Here is a 16,099-nt window from a genome sequence, read left to right on the forward strand (position 1 = left end):
ACACACACACACACTGTACACAGAGGATTTCTACTTGCTAATCTACTTACTTAATCCACACTGTTTATAAGGGGTTTGCATGTGAGCATCCTGGATACCTCCACTTCAGTAGGTTATAATCATTTCCATATGCCCTCTAATCATTCTCCCTCACTCCCACTCATAAGACATTTTGCAAAATGAGCACCATGAGGATGGCATGTTAATGAACGTGGGATAAACAAGCAACCAACAAACAGGGGAGTCATTATTATGAATTATTAGGCGGAATTTATGCAGTCTCTTTTCTTAATGGCATATAACCTTGAAGCTGTCCATTCTCTCTCAATTCCCACTTACACACACATATACATAATACATATTCACACCACACACACACACACGACACACACACACACACACACACACACGATTTGTAGACAGGGCAATGCTCCTGACTGCTTATCGGGGCAGGAATTCACTAGTCCTTGGACATCCAAAATGCATCACAGAGTTATCACATTAAGCGAGTTAACCCCTTGAAACCAGGACGTGAGTCATGTTCACTGTAAAGTCTCAATGAAGAGTGTTTGAGCAATAGCAGGGTTCTTCAGGGCTGCACGAACCAATAAGTTTCCTAGAAACGTCTCATACTAACATGCCATCATCTTTTCTACTATGTTTAATGAACTTCCAGTATCTATGGCTCTTGTTAGATGTAGCTGTAGTTCTTCAGTTTGATCAACAGGTGTCAGAGAGCACTCCTCTTTTTCTATATCTGGGAGTGAGCTCGGGATTCCAACTGTGTAAAACCAGCTGGTCTTTGATCACTCATTCATTCTGATCCAGAGCTAAAAAATAATCAGTGTTGTGAAAATGGGACACGGGCCTGGTTACAGTGGAGGCTAGTGAGCTTAAATTATGTTGTCCAGAGAGCTACAGACGTGGTACAGAAATCTCAGTAATCTCAGAATCTTGAGACCTGGTTGTGTGAGGAGTTTGGAGCTACGAGTGGGGACAAAATATTTGATGAAAGCTTTGGTGATATGTTACAGTAGGGTCTGGTGTAAATACAAATTCTTGTTCATTTTTTTGAGAAAAAGGATACTTTAGTAGTAATTCAAAAATTAAATGAACATATTTTTTGTACAAATAAAAGAAGAAATCAATATTTTTATGTCAATTACCTACCCACACATAGTTCTGGAATGGAAAAAGGCAATTTTTCATGTTTTTAAAAATCTTTTAAATGAGATAATTAGCACCAATTAGCAATCAGTGATAATTACAGTACTTGTTTAACATTGTTGAATGCGTGCAGGACGTCTTCAGACTCATTTAAAGAAGTAGAGTTTAAATGTTGAACTATTTTGTTTGTCTAAATGTTCATACGCAAAGACTTGAATACAAATGTCCTCAAAGTTTCAGTTTTATCTGAGTGCTAATACACTAAGTGTCCAGACTGCTCTGTCCTGAGTGGTCTAAACGGCGAGCACACTGCTACAAAAAAGGAAAAAGATCTTAGGAAACTGTGCAATCATTTAAATGTTTTTGTTCTAAATGTCTCAACATTATCTCCAGCTCAGTAGCTAAAATATGTTTACAACAGGCAGAGCCGCTCACAACTTCCACCCTTCATGCAATTCCAGCAGATTTTTTGGCCTCCACCAACATCAAAGCATCCCTTTCAGTGCCAGCTGGACTGCAACAGCAGTGGTGGCGTTGACTGAGTGTGTGTGAGTGTGTGTTAGAGAGTGGGAGACTTGGACTAAGGCCCAGCCCTTGGCATATTTGTGTTTATAAACACATCTTCACACACCTTTTTCTCTGGATTCTGTGACGTTTATCCAGAAGAAGAAGGTGTTGTAATCCACTCAGGACAGTCCTCAATGAAGGACAGATATGTCTGCTGCTGGGGGGGTCTGCAGGCTGATCCACTTGTATCTCTAAAACACTCCTAAATACTAATTTTCTACAGGACATCTGCGGACGGCACTTTCTGTACCTGCCAGGCACAATCTGAGCTCTGCTAGGAAGTCTGGCTCTGGATGTTTAGCACCTTAGATTTATTAGTGGAAAGGAATGCTCTGCTTTTACCATTCTTACACTGCAGACATTGCAGTTTACTCTATATTTTTATTTGTCAAAAATACAATAGGCTGGGATTTCTGACTTTACACCAGCCAAAAGGTGATGAGAGAGACTCATGGTTGGATGGAGATTACACTTCACATCTGTTCCATTCACTGCCTCTCAGACAGCCTTATATACAGTGCTATCTTTGTCCACTATATAAATAATGTGGGTGCTGTTTGAACCTGATTAGCCCATAAAGCAGGAATCTACAGCATCTTCTGAGTATAAGAAGTGCCTGTGCAGCTTTCAGTGGACAGCTGGTGTCGCCCATCAAGACACAGAAGCAGCTGGGATTCCTGGTGGCAACCAAATATGCTAATTAAAAATTAAAAATTTGAAAGGATGCAATTTTAATGAGATGTGAATCATTATACAACATTTAATAATCCCAGGAAAAACATTAAGACACCAAATTAGAATTTGGACAGTGGAGTGATCAGTTTATTGTTGGTTTCGGTTAAAGGTTAATTACTGTTTGTCTGGCTGGAATAAAACATGTCACAGTGTTATGTAATATGTCATTTGTCATCCATGTTAACTGAGTAATATAAAACTATGTCAAATATTTCTGGTTAAAATGTTATTGTCATATGTTATCATATGTTTCCTTTATTATGCATTTGTTACCATATTTGTTTTTTCACACTTTGTTGGATTTGGATGACAAATGAATCACATCTTACATTAACTAGTTAAACTAGTACATTTATAATTTAACACATTATTCAGTAGTGACCGATTATTTCTCTTCTACATTCCTGTGAGGGGATCCATGATAGAGACCTGACATTTGGCACAATAAGACATTAGCAGTAGCCTCATTATTCAAGATTTATGACCTGAATCAGCCACACTGTGGTGCTATGATTAAAGGGTTTGCTAAAGAGGCCACGGCCTCCATTCTGTAAACGGATCTTAGCACAGTTATGTACACTGAATATTTTTAATGATGTTTTACATCAGTGAGAAGCCAGAGGGACTGTTGAACGGATGAGCTTATACAAATAGCGGTGGAGATCCTGCACACAGGTGTTTTCGGGCTGATTAGACCTGCAGGTTTAAGTTGGGTGGACTCCATGTGACCAGACTCCATGTAATAATAAGAATAATGAAGATGGGGGCACCGGGAAGTTAAAGCGTTGAACATGATCTACAAAGTCCCCCGTTTGAGTCTGGCTTTTTGTTGCATGTTATTCCCCATCTCACTCCCCCCTCATTTCCTGTCATCTCTCTATTGTGGACTTGGTATTGAAGTCATGAAAATGTCCCCAGAACACATCACAACATCTATCCAGCTCACACAGTCCTGATAGGAGTCAAAGACCTTTGTGGGTAGACCAAGGGCTTTAAGAAAAGGTTTCTCTATGGAATAGAGGGAAACACTTAAAGAAATTATAAAATCTTAGAATAAGGAGAGTAAAGAACAAAACAACTGCTTATTAATAAATAGTATATAAGTAGTTTCTGGACATGCAGATCATTAAGCAGATCATTTTAATCTACTTAATAACAGACTGCTAAATTCAAACGTTCCTTTATTAATCCCTGTGGGGAAATTGCATTCTCTGCATTTTACCCATCTCAGGTACTCGGAGCAGTGGGCAGTCACCATGCGACAGGTACCAACTCCACTCCAACTCCAAGCCAGGCTTAGGTCAAGGGCACTGCAGGATTAACCGAACATACATGTTTTGATGGTGGGGGGAAGTGGAGCACCTGGACGATAGCCACACAAACACTGGGAGAACATGCAAATCCACAGATGCAGATTCGAATCCAGGACCTTCTTGCTGTGAGCCGACTAACGTTAACCACCACTTATCAACTGCATACTGATTGCTTTCTTAATGAATGATTTCTCATTATCTGAATCATGTGATATAACCAATAACCAACCATTAGTATGTGATTATGTATTTAATAGTCACTCACTCAAGTAAAGACAAGAGCTTAAATTAGAAAAGTAATTGTTGTGCAAAAACCAAAATCATAGGCAGGCTACTTGTAATTTAGAATGAACAACACAAGGCCTAAGGCCGTTGGAAGATATAAAGGGCTGGATAGAAACCAGAGGATCTGCAACCTCGTGTGGGAGATGAGTATTAATTATGTTTGAATGTAAGCATAATGAACTATAGAGAAACATCACCACACCATTATTAAAGTATTAAAGTATTATTAAAACGTGATGCAAAGATGTCCTTTCTTTGTTTAAGTAACATTTGTTACACGACTCATTTTGTTATCACTATATATTGGGTTTATGCTCCGTACCATATGATCATGCTTATGAGTTGCAAATAAATGAAATGAAATGTAAAAGTAATGCATCATACTGACCTAACGGAGCACTTTAGAGGTATTTTGTCAGAGTGAAGTCGTTGTGGTCACAAATTTTAAAGACAGTGGAAAAGTGAATCAGTCTGCAAGAAAAACTCACTTAAACCATTAAATATTTTAAATGAACACCAGTGTGATTATTGGATGTGTTAACTTTTACAAGCTGAGTTACCCCAAAAAAAGTCCTATCTTTGTTTAAAGTTTTAATCTTTTGGTTTTATTCGTCAATGAACATACCAGGTGTGCCAGCTGGTTGCTCAGGTGCATCAATGATGTCACAGACCTGTTTGTAAGATTGAAAGTAGACACATATCCAGTAGACCTGTGTCACCGATGACATTTTGACATACAGTAAGAAAAGCACAGGTGTGAATAATAAAATGAATGATGACTGAATTGTATTTAGATGCTTCTTGGTATTGTGCATGCTGATTCACTGTCTCACCATCATGAGTAACTGGGACACATTGCATTGTTGATGTTATTAGTAACACCCGTTCTTTTTTCACTATGACAACTCAACATGTCTGGTGTGACAAGGACCTGTGCTCTGAGTTCTCAGAGTTCCTTCCTGCTTCCAGTGTTAGGGGTGCTAAATCACTCCCCTGACCACAGAGATGAAGAAGTATTGATATGATGTTGACCTTCTCATCTGATTCCTGGTAGAAAAACCAAACAAACGTATTTCTGCAATGTGCTTTCCTTTACAGAGTGGTCAGTTTGTAACAGACATAGCAGTTAATAGTTTTTCAGAAACTCTTATTATGTGTTGATTTGTTCCTTATGTGTTCCTTGGTATCTACTCAGGATGTAATGGTGAAGCAACAGAATAGACAATACGACTAAAATATTTGCAAACGCAACCGCTGCAAGTTCGACTTTGCATCAAAGGACTGTAATATAAAAAAAGTAATGATGTCAAACCATAAACAGCATGTGCTTCAATACGAGCCACACAATGCCCTCAGACATAAAGAAACCTTTAACACAAAGAAGTCCATTCAACCAGCTGTCACTGAATAAACTTGTAATTGCCTGGCACAAAGAACGAGAGTGAACCACCTTCACTTTAAGCACCGTAATCTTGTTCTATTTATTCTCAGATGCTGTTGGATTTTGTCCTCTGCTGTGTTGAACATGGAGTTTACATGAATTGCGCAGATAAATGAGGGACAGAGGTTATTTTGCTGATTCTTTAAGGATCTCAAGTGATAAAAGGCAACGTGAATGGCTTTAATGATCATTGTGCACACTGTTTTCTGGGAGGGTTTTTAAAGAAGAACCATTCAAGCCGATGATCAATGCCACCAATTTACTGTCTGTCTTGCATCAGACACCACATTTATTCACTTATTGTCATTCTTTTGTCTTTAAATTTGATCAATTTAGACAGGTTTTTTCTTAACTTATCTAAAGCCTGTGATACATGTTCTGAATAGCCACGTTTGCCAAAAATATTACAAATTATGAGCAGTGTTTTTCTCTCCGTCATGCTGCTCTTATGGAAGCGTGCCACATTGATGTGTCATCCCTAAACCCCGTATAAGCCAGATGCAGAATTAGTGGCCTGCTGTGTCTCCTTATTTTCTGTTGCTTGTTGTCACTGTAAAAAACATCATCAACAAATATATTTGATTCTAATCCATCAATGAAACACATACACAAACATATTTGTCATCTAAGAGACACAGTTCAGCAACCTGCAGAATTGGTTACATGGTCGTCTTGTCTTGTTTCTCTCAGACGTGCTGCAGCAGGATGCTCAAATGGCTGCAGCCACACAGCTGTGCCTGCTGGTGGTCAGCTATAGTTAAGTGGCTCGGGCAGCAATCAAGCAGCTGCAGAACAAACCAATACACACAACGAATGAAGGGCTGGCAGTCCCCTGTTTCAGCTTCACAGTAGCTTGCTGTAGAGTCATCCATCCAGCAAATCTGTTCCCCCCCTAATTAAGTTGAAAAGGGGGAGTGAGAGGGTCATTAAGCACTTATTTATTTGGCAAACCACTGGTACAGAACGGCAATCGTATTCTTCTCATCGGGTCATATAATTGGTGTGAACAATGATAAGCTTAGCGCCATGCAGAGTGATGGGCAAGGGCACTTGGGGGTGCTGTAAATTGTGCTATGCCTGTGGCACACAAACTTTGATCATTACATCCTCAGCAGGGGAACAGAGCTGATGAATACCCGGGTTGACCTCAAAACCACCGAACGCGTTTTGGGAGCTGCTGCTCAACTCAGCTCACCCGTAATACTTTATTGCTGGAAATGAAAAGAGGATAGGTGTCCTGCGAGGAGCGGTTGTAGCGAGTGCGATTACATCACAAACAAGAAAAAAGAGGAGAGGATTCAATTTGGGAAGAAGTGTATCACACGGGTAGAGTGGCCCTTGTGCTTGTCAGAGATTGGGAGAGAGGAGCGTTAATCATGGCACACAACCCGCACCTCCAGGGCTCCAGCGTGGGCTGTTGGAGCATTCTGCGACCTGAAATACAGTTGGTGTCAGAGAAAAGGTCAATGGCATTGTTAGGAGGCCCTGTGAGGACACTGAACAGGTGCTCTTTATTTGACAAATATAAACTATAAGACACCGTGCTCCTCTACACTCTGTTTGGAAAACAAGCAGCAAGTCCTTCATGTCTGAACATTTAAACAAAGCAGGTCACAAATTATTTAATTAACTGTTAGTTGTTGAAAGGAATTATTATATATCATATATCAGTTAATTCAATTATTTTTTAGACTGAAAACTATTTATGGTGTTGACTTTACTTAAAGGTCTTAAAGGGTGTAACATTTAGGATACTTTATTGTCAGAAATTGGAATATATTATTCAAAAGTATGTTTTCATTGGTTTATAATTACCGCAATATAGGAATTGTTGTTTTTGTTACCTTCTAATGAGCTGTTTTTATCTATAGACACTGTAGGTTGCCTCTCATAAAGACTGCCAAGTTTCTACAGTAGCCCAGAATGTACAAACCTGGCTGTGATAGAGCCTTTTGCACTATTCTTCAGGTTTGTGGCCACTGTAATTTCTCCGGCACACTTCACAGCCTGTTCTTATATATAGACGCAAGTGTTCAGTGAGTTCCGCAACTTTACCGCTAGATGCCACTAAATCATGTACACTGGTCCTTTAAAGTTCAATACACAAACAGCCAAATGAATTGTACTTAAAGTCTGTGGTAAAAAATGTTTTGCCCAACTGTATAACTCTGCATTGTAAGGTACAATGACTAGATATTTCTGTTTCATTTAGTGTTTATCATTAATTTAGGTTGAATATTTAAGCTGAGAAAATTCTGTCACCCTCTTTACATAATTTGTATTTTTTTTGTATTTTATCGTAAGCTCGTCGTAGCTAACTGTTATGTGATACAAGACAGGCTTTTAGACCAAGAAGGATTTATATGCTGCAGTCTTCTACATCAGCCACTTCAAAACTGCAGTCACTCCTCCCAGTAGGTTGCAGGTACCCAGAGAACCACACAACAACACTCACAGCATGATGGTCCTGCAAACAATGGAGATCTTGAACCAAATGATGGTAGATTTGGTATGGTATATATATACCTGTGTCTTTAAACCTTATTAAGGTTTGAGTGCTGGAAATTCCAATTGCCTCTCTGTTATTGCACAGAAGCATCACTCCCATATTCAGTGTGGTTCAGATCTATGAGGATTCTGGTTGTTTATGAATAGTGCAAATGTGAGGTGTTTTTGTTCTTGAGTCCAAAACAAAAAGGATTCATAGGATGAAATAAATATAGAGTTCTTCAGTCTCCACTGGGCATCCATTAAAACATCAAAACCACAATTGAACATATAATCTGAAGTGAATACTGAAGAGCAACTGAGTTTGTTTGTATTCATCTAAAACCATCCATTACATATTCTGAAGAACTTTTGACAGAGACAGATATTTCTTCTTCAATATTAGGAAAAAACACATAAATACATTTTGTGTCACAAAAACAGAACAGTTGGTTACAGAAACAGCGTAGTATGTTTTTACATTGTGTATATAAGTAACTTTAGGAGACACAATCTGTACTTACTGCTGTGGAATTTATTCTGTCAGGTTTTTATTAACTGGCATCCATTCCTATATGGTTTGGGACTTGGTGTTGAATGAGAGATCACTGTATAATCAGGGACAGTGATTTTCAAGTCACTCCTCAGCACAACAGACAGCTGTTATGGGATCAATGTGCAGCATCATCATTATTAAAGATGAGGAACTAACGGCAGTCACTTGTCCATGGAGGAGTGTGGTAGTGCTGCAATCAATCCTGATTGGGTGAGACGTGGAGACGAGAGGGATGTCGGCACTTCTGCTATTTAAGGGGGTCAAGTGCCATCGATCGTAGGCTTCCACGGAGACACTGACCTGTCATCGATAAGACGGATTAAGCTCTCAGTGCCAGCACATGTTTCTCCACTGCCCATCATATCCTCACATCCTGTCTGCAGCGTCCACTCTATGACTCACTGTCCCATGAGTTTTCTTTGTGGGTCCACTGCACAGGGGTGATATAATCTGCTCACTGAAGGAAGTATATGAGTGGAATATTTTAGACAGTTTCAGTAGGAGGATTGAATATATTTACATTTATAAATATAGAGAAAGAAGTTAGTTGTTGCTAGTTTGTTTAGCCTATGTATATATATCATAAAATAATTCTTAAAGCTACAATAATTAAATTTTTTATAAAACAATAGACCAAATTATTACATGTAATGTGAAAAAGGTTGTTGATAAATCCACACATAATTATCACCCAACTTTCCCCTTCAGCTTTACAGCGCGTTTTAGCGTCTTTTAGCAAATTATTTAGTTTTTATAGCCCACAGCTACTGTTTTAGTGCAGTTTACGAGCTTGTTTCTCTCAACATTCTCATTTTTATAGCCACAGCACTCAGCAGTTTTCAGTAAGGAAGCTCTGATAAACCCACATGCTACCTGCCCAACACCAAACAGCAGAGGGGGAAAATTAGCTACTTACCTACGATACCTAACGATACCTTAATGAAGCCTTAAGCAGCTAAGGAGTCAGATATTTCCCTCAGGAGTTGGTGGAGGTCAAAACTAAGCTAAAAGGTGAGTGAATATTGGAATTGAATTCCCGAGGTTGACAGAGACACGACTTAAAATGAATGCTAATGTTGCCTCGTATCTGCTGCATGTGCAAACAGAAGCAGCAACATGGTGTCAATATTGCGTTTACAGCTTGTTCGGTTGCCCCCATTTGGGTGAATGATCCATTTTGTATGTGAATATATTATATTTTAGAGTTAGTCAGTAAGGTCATGCTAGTTTGTGAAAATGTGCTGATCCTGAGCCTTAGAAAATGCACTGCACTGCCAAATACTGCTGCTGTATAAATATCTGCTTTTGCTGCTATGTATAACTTTTTAAAATTCACTCCTGCTTATTGTTTCTATTTTAGAACCTATATTGCTGACTGTTGTTTAGGCCCGACGTTTGGGGAGTTTGCTATAGTTTGAATTGAAACATTTACAGGTTAAATTGGCTTTTCCACCGGTGATGACTTTATAAAACACCACTATTCTGAAATAAACCATGCTGTGAAGAAGTGGGAATTGGTGTAGACAAAACACTGAGCAGTTGGATATGGATATGTGAATTCAGCAAACAGCTGCTCTCCCTCTCATGAAATACTGGCATATATCCAGACTCACAATAAAAGACTTTAGACTCCAGGGCCTTTTCACAGTCCTCTGTGTATTCCCACTTTCATCTTGCTCAAATATATACAGTATATTATGGACAGATTAAAACACAAGTATCTCAGGCCTTCATCTGTCATATTTATATGATAACATATTAAGTCCTGACAGAGATGTTTTCCCCAGGTAGAGTTTTTTGACAGATGTTTACACATTCAATAACTGCACCTTATTGTTAAAAACTGACTGTTTCCTTTACATTTACAGTAGAGGTGACACACTGAAACTGAAACAGAAACAGGCAAAAAGGATTTCATGTTCATTTTGATGGCTTATAAATCCCCCCAATTAGTGCAGCAGCGAGTCTGTGGAGGAGAAGGTTTTGCTTTTTTTGTAGGGAAGGATATCTCACAGGAACAGTGTCAGTGTTCAGATTTCAATGGATGGCTACATATTTTTGATTTTGATTTATTTATCTATGTGTATTGTGTTTGTTGTGCTACAAATTGATGCAGATGTAAGTTGACTGAATGCATAATTGCACTGTTGGATTTGAAATTGCTCTTGTAAATAACAGAATATATGAAAATATTACCTATATTTCAAAATTTGCATGTTTTATGATGATAAATTGCAGCTGATCTCTTCTCTGCAGAGCATTAATTGGTGAGTTAGTCTACCCCATTCACTGTTTCTACTTCTACCTGCCACCGTCAAGCTTTGGTCCATTTATTTTACCCTTTTTAAATATTATGTGATGTTCATATCATGACCAGCAGATGTCAGAAGTGTTTCTCAAAACCTGGGTGTTCCTTTTAAGCACTGCGCTCACGTTATTGTCATCAGGCTTGTTTCCTTGGACATTTTACATGTAATATGAATGTTCAGTCACATGATACAGGCACAACACAACGATTGGCTTTTTTCTTTGGTGAATGCTGTCAGGTGTGTAAATAACTAATTTAAATGAGGAGGCTCTCATTATTTTTGTGTGTGTGTGTGTGTGGTAATTTAGTAGTTAATGGAGAATGGGTGCAGAACAAAGTGGATGCAGATACATGTAATACTCCAGCTGTGCGTGAGATAAAGAGGCAGATGTGGTACATGAATGGATGATGGAGGAGGAGTGGTGCACAGATCGGGTGGACAGAAAAGGAAGAGAGCAGTCGAGAAGGAAGGCAGACTGACAGAGGCAGAAAGACAAGCAGGCGGACAGACAAATAGACTGACAATCAGGCAGGCTGGAGCATACAAATAAACACGAGTACCTGTACTGTATGGATAATGACATGGTTTTAGAGATGAAAGCAGAAACAATGCAAATAGCCCTCACTCTCAGCAGTTACCATGACGACCAACCACCTGAACTTGGAGGTAAGTCCCAGGAGAGGTCTGCAGGAGCTGGGAGGCGGGACAAGAGAGGTGTGTGTGTGTCCTGGTTTTACAGTGTGCCAAGTCCCCCTATGTATGTCCTCACCACACACAAGTTCCCAGTGTTGTGCAGCAGTGGTTCCATTAAGACGCTCAATTTAAGAGACAACTGAGAAGCTGGAAACCACTAGCTGAAAAATTTAATATCAAACCTGCTCAGAGATTTAATTGCTTGTGCCCCCCCACACCCCAAAAATATTTATTTATTAATAGCCTCTGCCTTCTTGTGCTCCCTCGCCCCACATCTCCATGTGCAGCACATGTAATGGATTCTCTTTGATATGGCTGAACTCGCGTTGTCCCAACCCAGAATGTGATCAGGTATCCACTCTGAACCTCACACTGCCTGAATTCGAAGGCTGTCTAATGTTGTGGGGGGCGGCCAATCCAGCAGAATGTTCTCACTTCCAGGGAATCGGTTTACAACTACTGATTTTTAAAAATGGAAAGCACACACAGTCAGCGTTGCACCAGGAGAACAGCCTTTATCAGAAGGTGTACAGAGCCAGAAAAGAATTTTCATTTGGTTTTGTTTGCTGTTTGTGTTGATGGCCACAGAGGAAGTCTATTCTCACACAAAGGAAATTTTATCATTTCTGTGCACAGGCGAAACTGTGGACTTAAACTTTAAACCTTCCAGACAACAACACTAATAAACATTATAGTCTGTATTTTAGATTTATATTTTTATATGGTATTAAGTTTATAGTTTATAAAGTTAATTGCCATGTTAATAGGGTTCCCTCCTCACTCATTTATGCAGCCAACATTATGATATTATATAAATACATACAGTAAGTGTACTATCACTACATGTAACTACTGTACTTCTCTCCGGCAGCGGATCTCATGCAAAATGAGAATTTATATTTTAGGCAAGCCAATTAATTTCCAGGCTGCACCTATCGTTATGAAGCTAAATTTTAATTACTCATTTCAGGGCAGTTATGGTTGGAGCCCCAGCGCACTAAAGATAATTTGCCTTTTCGTTAATCTTGAGGGTAGGGGAGGGGGGGTTTTACAGCAGCTATAGTGGCAAGAGCAGGCGATTTTTGTGACAATCAGACCATAATTATGTGTGGGGACGCGGCCAAGCGCAACATGGCCCGATGTCATTAACTTGCAGCCCACCTCAGACTGAAAGGGGCTGGGGGGTTGTCATTATTTTCTATTATTCTGAGAGGAACACAAATCCAAATGAGCACAGATAAAAAAAAACGTAACTAAGCTTGATGCCACAGGCTTATCCAGCTGTTTGACATTCAGCAGTTATACCTTGTTGTAGTGAAAAGAGTGGGGTCACAGGGATAATATTGCTTGAAGAACAACGTGAAATTTCATTAGGTCTGCTAATGCCTCCCTGACATTAGTGATAAATCCTCGGCTGCTTGCTAATGGAGTGCTAAGGAAGCGGATATCTACGGCCTGTGGTAACTGTACCATGTCCGATGGCAGGTAGTCGAGGGATTTGGCTCAAATTCATAGCTGTGTGCAACAGAAACATGTTGCTGCACACAGTATGTGACTGTGACAGCTCTGCCTTATCAGGAAACAAGATACTGAGGCAATGAGACGTTCTTCCCGCTCTATTCTTACACACTGCTATGTTGTTACTCTGCTGCACCCTAAACAGACTAAAATACATCTACAAATCCAGTTTGAGCAAGAAAATATTTCTTATATCCTACAGTCATGTAGCTAACTGCTGCTGTGTTACTGTGTTCCAGGATTCAGGAGGGGCCATGTTGTACAGTATTCATGACAGACATTTTGGAATTATTGATGAATATTTCATGGCCTGATGGACTGGGATCCAGCCTGAGATACTGTTGGCAGTGGATACCATTCATACTATCACACTCATACCAATGCCTTGATACGTCTCCTCCCCTTGAAATGTCAATGTGAAGTGATCTGAGATTTCGTCGATGTTTCCTGAAAAGGAAAACTAAGAAATCGAAACAGGGAGAGGCAGAGTGATCGTCTTACCAATAAGTGCTGATACATATTTTAATCCAATGCATGTTTCCAGACGTCAAGGGCAGTGGCAGTCATGCTGTAAGGTGGAGGGGAGTGTCTACCGCCACTCTTACGGTCTGAGCTCCTGGTGGGCTTTTCCTTACGCTGCACTGGTCATCTGTGGAACAGAGGAGTATCCAACAGACAGGCAGTTCACCTCCTCTAGCACCCTGCCGAGCTGCCACTGTGGAAACACCAGTCTGCAGGGGTGGGGCAGGGTGTCTGATATCACTGACATGTATCATAACAAGTGTCTGAGGCCGTCTATTACCTGGCCCTCGGGGGTTTTACCTTGCTTTGTCATCTCTCTGAAGCATTTCTTCCCTTTCCACTCTGTACTCCACACACTGGAGCTGCCAAGGAGTTGGAAATCAGCCAGACTGCAGCTGAATGAAGGAGAACACACAGAGAGGGTTTGGAATTATTGGCTTAATTAGACCGACAGGGAGTCCAGATTGAATGATTTGTCAGAGCGATGATACTAATGCACAGGTGTGAGGAGGCCAGTGAAGCATATATGCACCTGAAAACCAGTTATATATGGACAACTGCTGTTCAGGTTCACAGAGCTCCTGCCTTCCTTGTAAGGAGGGCATGAGAGAATATTGTTATTCCTTTTGTAAAATTAATGGGGCATCAGTTAATCAATGGGAAAATAAATGGAGCATTTGAATGCTGACCCATGTTGGACTGAAGTTAACAGTGTCATAAACAAGCAACCACAATGAAAACTATAGTCTTCTTTTCTTTTAACAATTTCTATCATCATGATTATTATTGATTTATATTTTTCTATGTGGAGAGAAATTCATTTATCATTTTCCCAAACTTTCTGACATTGTATAATCCTGTTTATTAACATTTTTAATAAAGGTAATGTGGAAAATTTCAGAATATATCAAGATACTGTGTTTGCATGCAAAAGTAGTTTAAAGTGTACTGTACAATGCTGTTTTGTGGCTGCACAGTCAGTAAAAATAGATACAGATGGAAAAACCAACACAACCCCCGTAGTCTCTGGAACCGTTTCCATTCTCCCATAGGTGCTGAATTGATTCACATCATTTTCATTCTCATCAAACCATTCAATGACACCTCATGTCCTGTCTGAAAGCATCTGCGTTTGTCATTCATTCAGGTGTTTCCTTCAATTTGTCAACCGTCTGTAACTATTACATACAGTACAATAAATTGGCAATTAACACTTGTGTGTTGCTAAAATCCAAACAACTGCACTGCCTACCCAGCTATAACTGATGCTGTGCTTTTGATTTGGCTAAAGAGATTAGATTCTGGATCCTGTTGAGATCAGAAAGTATTTGACACTAAAATGGTGAAAGGTGAGGAGATACAGGTGAGAACATATGAAGCCACAAAGCTAATTTAGAGACTTTCTTTTGACTAAACAAATCCAAACATTTAACAGAGATCATTAATGAAATGAAATGTTGTCAGTTTTTACTGCCGGTATATCAACCTGTAGTGGACAAATTAACTCTTGAGTAAAGAAAGTCAACATTGGTCAAAGGCAAATTAAATGGTTTCGAGACTGTGTGAAGCTTTGACTTCAGATTAAATGTTATTTATTATTTTAATTTATTTTTACATCATTATGTTTTTACTTTCTACATTTCCTTTCCTTCATTTTTGTTTAAAAGTCAGCAGTCTATTGGACATTAATTATCGTTCTCTACCCCCTCCGTATCTTTACATTGAACCTAAAGTATCTATCTATCTGAACTCTCTTGCAACACATACAGAAAAACTGAAAATAAAGCAACAAATAAATAAAAATCAGTTATTATGTGAAGAACTACAAAATTGCAGCTGGTACACTGAACATGGCAGAAGAGGCGAGTGCTCCAAAGATGAATAATTTTCCATGGTGCTCAAATACAGTCTAATAAATATCTACTTCCTTTTCACATAATAGTATGGGTGAGAAATGTGTTTTTCTGTTGTTATTTTTCTGCTACATGAGCAGCAGTTGAAGATCCACAACAACAGTGTGCATAATGGGGAGATAGTATTATTGACCTCATCCTGCTCTTCTAAAATAACTAAATGTTTTATTTTGACCTCAGTAAATCTTTGATCCAGAACACCTCCCTAACTAGATGCTTTCTGAAAGATGCCAAATCGTTTTTGAAGGTTCTTTGGTTGAGATGATAGCTTTGGGTCCTTAATAAGGAGGTTAGTTTTGCTCAGATTGCAGCACTCCCTTTGAATTGAGCAATTGTGAATCACTTTTCACCATTGCAATGGATTAACTGGACACCAACTGCTGCCATTTGAATGCAGGTTATTTTCCAGCTCATTAAGCATATTGATAACAGTAAACAAATGGTAGATCTTAAGGAGGCACAGAATTGCACCCCGCTAAGCACTTTCAATAAAAGTTTTCTGGTATGACTTGTGGGCATCAAGGAAACTGATACAGTATAATAATGAGCAAAATACATTAAGATAAGATAAGATAAGATAAGATAATCCTTTA

This window comes from Morone saxatilis, unplaced genomic scaffold (genome assembly GCF_004916995.1).
Source record: "Morone saxatilis isolate NCDOM2014 unplaced genomic scaffold, NCSU_SB_2.0 Contig19, whole genome shotgun sequence".
NCBI classification, from domain to species: domain Eukaryota; kingdom Metazoa; phylum Chordata; class Actinopteri; family Moronidae; genus Morone; species Morone saxatilis.